This window comes from Loxodonta africana, chromosome 19, assembly GCF_030014295.1.
Source record: "Loxodonta africana isolate mLoxAfr1 chromosome 19, mLoxAfr1.hap2, whole genome shotgun sequence".
Classification (NCBI taxonomy): domain Eukaryota; kingdom Metazoa; phylum Chordata; class Mammalia; order Proboscidea; family Elephantidae; genus Loxodonta; species Loxodonta africana.
The window spans coordinates 16,955,294-16,960,590 of record NC_087360.1 but is presented as its reverse complement, the minus strand read 5'-3'; the positions used below and the strand labels follow the sequence as shown (position 1 = coordinate 16,960,590).

The 5,297-nt window shown below is 42.7% G+C and overlaps 1 pseudogene; it reads left to right on the top strand.

Annotated features, from left to right (window-relative positions):
- The first annotated feature begins 482 nt into the window (after positions 1-482).
- LOC100671982 (protein tyrosine phosphatase type IVA 2-like) lies at positions 483-1,330 on the top strand (annotated as a pseudogene).
- The last annotated feature ends 3,967 nt before the right edge of the window (positions 1,331-5,297 follow it).

Here is a 5,297-nt window from a genome sequence, read left to right as displayed (position 1 = left end):
CAGTTGCTGCTGGAGCGGCAGTGGTGGCTGGGCACGGCGCAAGGTGACGCCACAGGACCGTGGTAGAGCCAGCAGTGGCACAGAAGACTTAGTGGCAGCCCCAGGAACTGCAAGACCAACTCATGGACACATGCAGCCACTGCCATTGGGCCAAGAGCCGCAGACCGAGGCTGGGAGGGCGTTGTCACTGCCGCAGACACCAAGGTGGCTGAGAGGCGCCCGCTCTCTCCTGCTGCTGCCAGATTTCGATGCCCAGGTCTCAGCTCGCCAGCGTTTTTCGTCGGAACGTATGCTTCAGGTTTCTGGCGATTCTGAGTGTGAGGGCAGACTTCTGCTAGGCTCAGCACAGCATTCTCCCTGACACGTGAGCTTGGGGGTTCTGTGTGCCATAATTAACCTTGCCTTCAAGAGTCCCAGCACTGAGACAGGCCTCAGAAATAGTTGGCTTTTTTTTTTTTTTTTTAAATGCAAGCATGTTTCTTTTAATGATTCCTGTAAAATTAAGCTTCAAGTAAACAAAAGAGGAAAGCGACCTACACTTTTAACTTGTCTCACTAGTGCCTAAATATAGTAAAGGCTGCTTAAGTTTTGTATGGAGTTGGATTTTTTTGGAGTCCAAAGGTATCTACCTACAGTCAGTGAGGCCCAAGTTGAATTTCATTTCCAGTGGATCCTAAATACTTCTGCTTATCTCGAAGAGAGAAGCTTCTTAAGGAATAAACAAGTCGAATAGAGAAAATGCTGATCGATAATAGGCGTTCCAGTGGTCTTTTTAATGTTTTGTGCTCTGATTGATTTTTTTCATTTCCCCCATCACACCCACATGCATACTCACTCATTTGCCATTACGAATTGTCCTATGAGAACATGCGTTTTCTGATAACTCACAGCCCTACCAATACTGCCGTCAGCACGTTCACAGAGGAACTTAGGAAGTATGGAGTGACAACTTTGGTTTGAGTTTGTAATGCTATGTATGATAAAGCTGCAGTTGAAAAAGAAGGAACCCACGTTCTAGATTGGCCATTTGATGATGGAGCTCCAGCCCCTAATCACATAGTAGATGATTGACTAAACATATTAAAAACCAAATTTCATGAAGAGCCAGGTTCCTGTGTTGCAGAGCATTGTTGCAGAATTAGGAAGGGCAGCTGTGCTGGTTGCACTCGCTTTGATCGAATGTGGAATGAAGTATGAAGATGGAGTTCAGTTTATAAGACAAAAAAGAAGGGGAGCATTCACTTCCGAACAGCTGCTTTACCAGGGGAGATAATGACCTACTATGCGATTATGCTTCAGAGATACCAGTGGGCATTGTTGTGTTCAGTAGAAAGAAAAGTAAACCAAGGATGACTTGATTGTGGCATTTAGAAGGAACTCTTGGAAAGCCTGGTGGCATAGTGGTTATGAGCTACCTCTGCTAACCAAAAGGCCAGCAGCTCGAATCCATCAGGCGCTTCTTGGAAACTCTCTGGGGCAGTTCTGCTCTGTCCTATAGGTTTGCTATGAGTTGCAATTGACTCGATGGCAATGGGTTTGGTTTGTTTTTTTTTTTCTTAGTATCTAGAAATGGGAATCTAGAATCTTAACTGTGTCATCAAAGTAATGATGGCTTCAGTTCTCCTCAACCACTCTCCTAATGATTGGATAAAAAGCAAACAAAAAAGAAATCCATCTAGAACGTGAGTAAAATGTGTAAGAAAGGAAAAAGGGATTAATTCAGTGAAGGATGATTTTGCTAGCGCTGGAGTTTGAATTTATGCCCGGATCGAGTCATTACAACGTCTTCTCTGTTTTAACTTTTACAAAATAGGTCTCTCAGGAAAATCAGCAAGACATCAGCCTGTGCAGAGCCATCTGTTTGGGGAGCACACTCTTGCGTTATGCTTGTTACGTAGATTTCCCTGTGGTGGGATTTCTTCTCTTTTTTTGAGTGGGGCTATATTTTTCCCCATCTTCCCTTCTTTCTCCCTGTTACCCCCTTTTTTTCCCCTGGTACAAGATGTAGGTAGAATAGGTGAAGTCCTTGTTGCTATAGAGGTGCGTGCAGTCTGGCAGCCTTAAGCCCACCTGGGCATTTAAAAAAAAAAAAAAGCAGTGGCATATATGTTATATGATCCAGGTGGTTTTTAGTCTTTACTGATGACGGGGTATTCCTGTTAGTTTTTTTTCCCGAAAACCCTATCCAACATTAAGCAAAGTAGCCACGAGCCTTCTTGTTCTGGTAAATTAGTGAGGAAATGGCATCTTAAGAGAGGAGTCTCTTTTCTCAAGAACTTAGCTGAGAGTTGAGTTTTTCCCTTTTCCAGCCAGTGAAGCTAAGTGGGTGTCTCAGAAACCTTTGTTTTCTGAAGTGAGGACTCCAGGCCATCACTAAAGGCATGTCCAGGCGGAGACTGAGCACTCTTTCTCTAACCTGTAGAATTGTGGACTACATAGTCTTACTCTGATTGTCTAACATTGTCAGAGAATGTCGGTAGTCCAAAATTTTTATTTTAGGACTGATTAATATTTTGAATTTTCAAGAAATGGTCTAAGGAGTAACGGCAAAGACTTGAGAAATGCCTGTGATGGGTATTTTCCATATTGCTTCCTTATATGTACAGTTCAGTTGACCACCGATTGCCTTGTTATTTTCTTACTAGGTTGTTTTGGAGATTAAAAAAAAAAATCGCTGGTTCAAAACCAACAATGCCTAGTGAGTATGTGTCCACAGGCCACAACAGGGTAGAGGAGAAATGTAGAGCAACCCAGTGAGTAGGTAAGAGTCTGTGTTGCTTGTGAAGTGGTGTAGTAGTGTTTTCACAGTTTCTTATCAGGGTTCAATGTGCTAATCTAGACAGACTGTTTCTCTGCCCCTTGGCAGGGGCAGCTGTGACTGGGCTACATTGACAGAACGAGTTGAGGGGCACCATTAGGGGCTCGTGTCCTCTTTTCACCTAAGTACTGCATGTTTTATGGTGCTCTGCTTCGAAGGCTCTGAATAGAGGTTTAGGGTCGTCTGGTCCTGCTGGAACTTGCTGTGCAGAGCCAGAAACTTCCCATTTGTTTTAGGATCAGCTAGGCCAGTAGGAATGGACTGGGATCATGTCTCGCACTGATGATACCTCAGATGTCAGCTTGCTATGTGAGCTGTCTATTTCCTATTGCTGGAGTTGTTTTGATTTTTAACTAAATTCAAATGTGCAGATGATCTTCTCCCCATCCCAGAAAACAAGACAAAATAATGTCTTTTGAAATAGTTTCTAGGATTTCAAAGTGAAAAATGATGGTTCTACCCCAAATTCTTTATTTCAGAACATGACAATAGACTCCTTTCACATAGGCTAAAGATCAAAACAACAAACCTTCTAAGCTCAGGTCGACTGTCGACTCCAAGGGTTTTGATCAATAGCATCACAAACCTTTTCCCTTTGACATGCTCTGATTTTTGTAGTTTTGGAGGAGGATGTGTGTCTTTGTCATCTAGTACTGCTGTAACAGAAATACCACAAGTGGATGGCTTTAACAAAGAGAAATTGATTCTCTCACAGTCTAGTAGGTTACAAGTCCAAATTCAGGGTGTCAGTTCCAGGCGAAAGCCTTCTCTGTTTGTCCGCTCTGGAGGAAGGTCATTGTCCTCAATCTTTCCCTGGTCAAGGAACTTCTCAGGCACAGGGACCCTGGGTCCAAAGGACTCGCTCTGCTCCTGGTGCTGCTTTCTTGGTGGTATGAGGTCCCCAACTCTCTGCTTGCTTCCCTTTCCTTTTATCTCTTGAGAGACAAAAGGTGGTGCAGGCCACACACCAGGGAAACTCCCTCCACACTGGCTCAGAGAGGTGACCTGGGTAAGGGTGGTGTTACAATCCCACCCTAATCTTCTTAGCATAAAATTACAATCACAAAATGGAGGACAATGACACAATGCTGGAAATCATAGCCCCGCCAAATTGATATACACATTTTTTGGGGAACATAATTCAATCCATGACAGTGTGTGTGTGCGCGCGTGTGTGTGCGCGTTTGTCCCTCAGTATCGGTGCCTGCCTGAGTTAGGAAAATTAACATTCCTGGTTCTGTGTAAGACGGACATAGAAAGCAACATAAAACAGCCCTCATTTTGTTTTAAATTACAGACTAATGTTAATTGTTCTCAGAATTGGAATTTTTGTCTCCCCTTAAAACAGTTTTTTTTTCTTTTGGATTTAATGAAGTATTGCTAGCTAAAGCCAGGTTGACATGGTGAGAGAGATATCAGATTGATTAGAGATGTGTAGCCTGATTTGAAACCAAACTCTGAACCCCTTTAAAGAACGATAAAACATATTTTACATGCAATTAAAAAAAAAAGAAAAACAGAGTGTGTAGAGACAAGCAATATTAGGACTCGAAGGGACAACTGAGATGATTAACTTCAAAGCATTCATTTTTACAGTTGATGCCATCATTAGAGATTAGGTCAGGCTTGCTTTCCAGTATCCAGAATTTTACCACCATTTCCTCAGTGACCAAATTTAGGGACGTGTTCCAGTAAATTGAAGGATACTTTCAAAGTCATGGGAACTAAATACTTGAAATTAGGGTTCTGGCAGTAATGGTTATATTGACCTGAGAATTTGAGAATAAATGGCCATGGGGTTGGCCCCCCAGACTTGTTTTTCATCACATGTTTTAACAATGATAGTCTTCCTTAGGGTGTGGTTGTATGTGCTTAAATGCTTTTTTTTCTTAGCATTTGGGGATCAGTAAGGGTTAATTCCAAAGGTGACTGAATATGGCACTTGGAGAATTGGCGTCAATGTTTAGTGCTGGAAAATTGAAGACATTAAAAGAGCAGTAATAGCAAGTAGATTGTGTTAGCACTCAGCTTGGCTCCCTGATGTCCCACTGGGAAAGACTGCACTCCACCCTTGGTTTCCTTGGCTAAAGAGGAGGGATTCAGGACAATCATAGACGCCCACATATCTTCAGCTCAGGTATTTGTGATTGGAACTTTTCACTGCTAAAGAGATACTGGAATGGAGGCGTCTGTCATTCCCTCACTCATTCATTCATTTACTCAGCATAGAGCCATTGAATGCCTACCATATGTCAGGTATTGAGGAAATAGAGATAAATAAGACCCAATTCATACCGAGGATGAGCTCACAAGTTTGTATTCTTATGCGTACTCTTGGGGTCATTTGAATAGTAATAGCCCTCTAGCCCCTGCTCCCACCTGCTTATGCAGAACCTCCAGCCTACTGCATGGGGTCCTTTTTCATGTGTGGTAGGTCCCAGTGCGGGTAGATCTGTAAGTATGTATATATATATAAAAC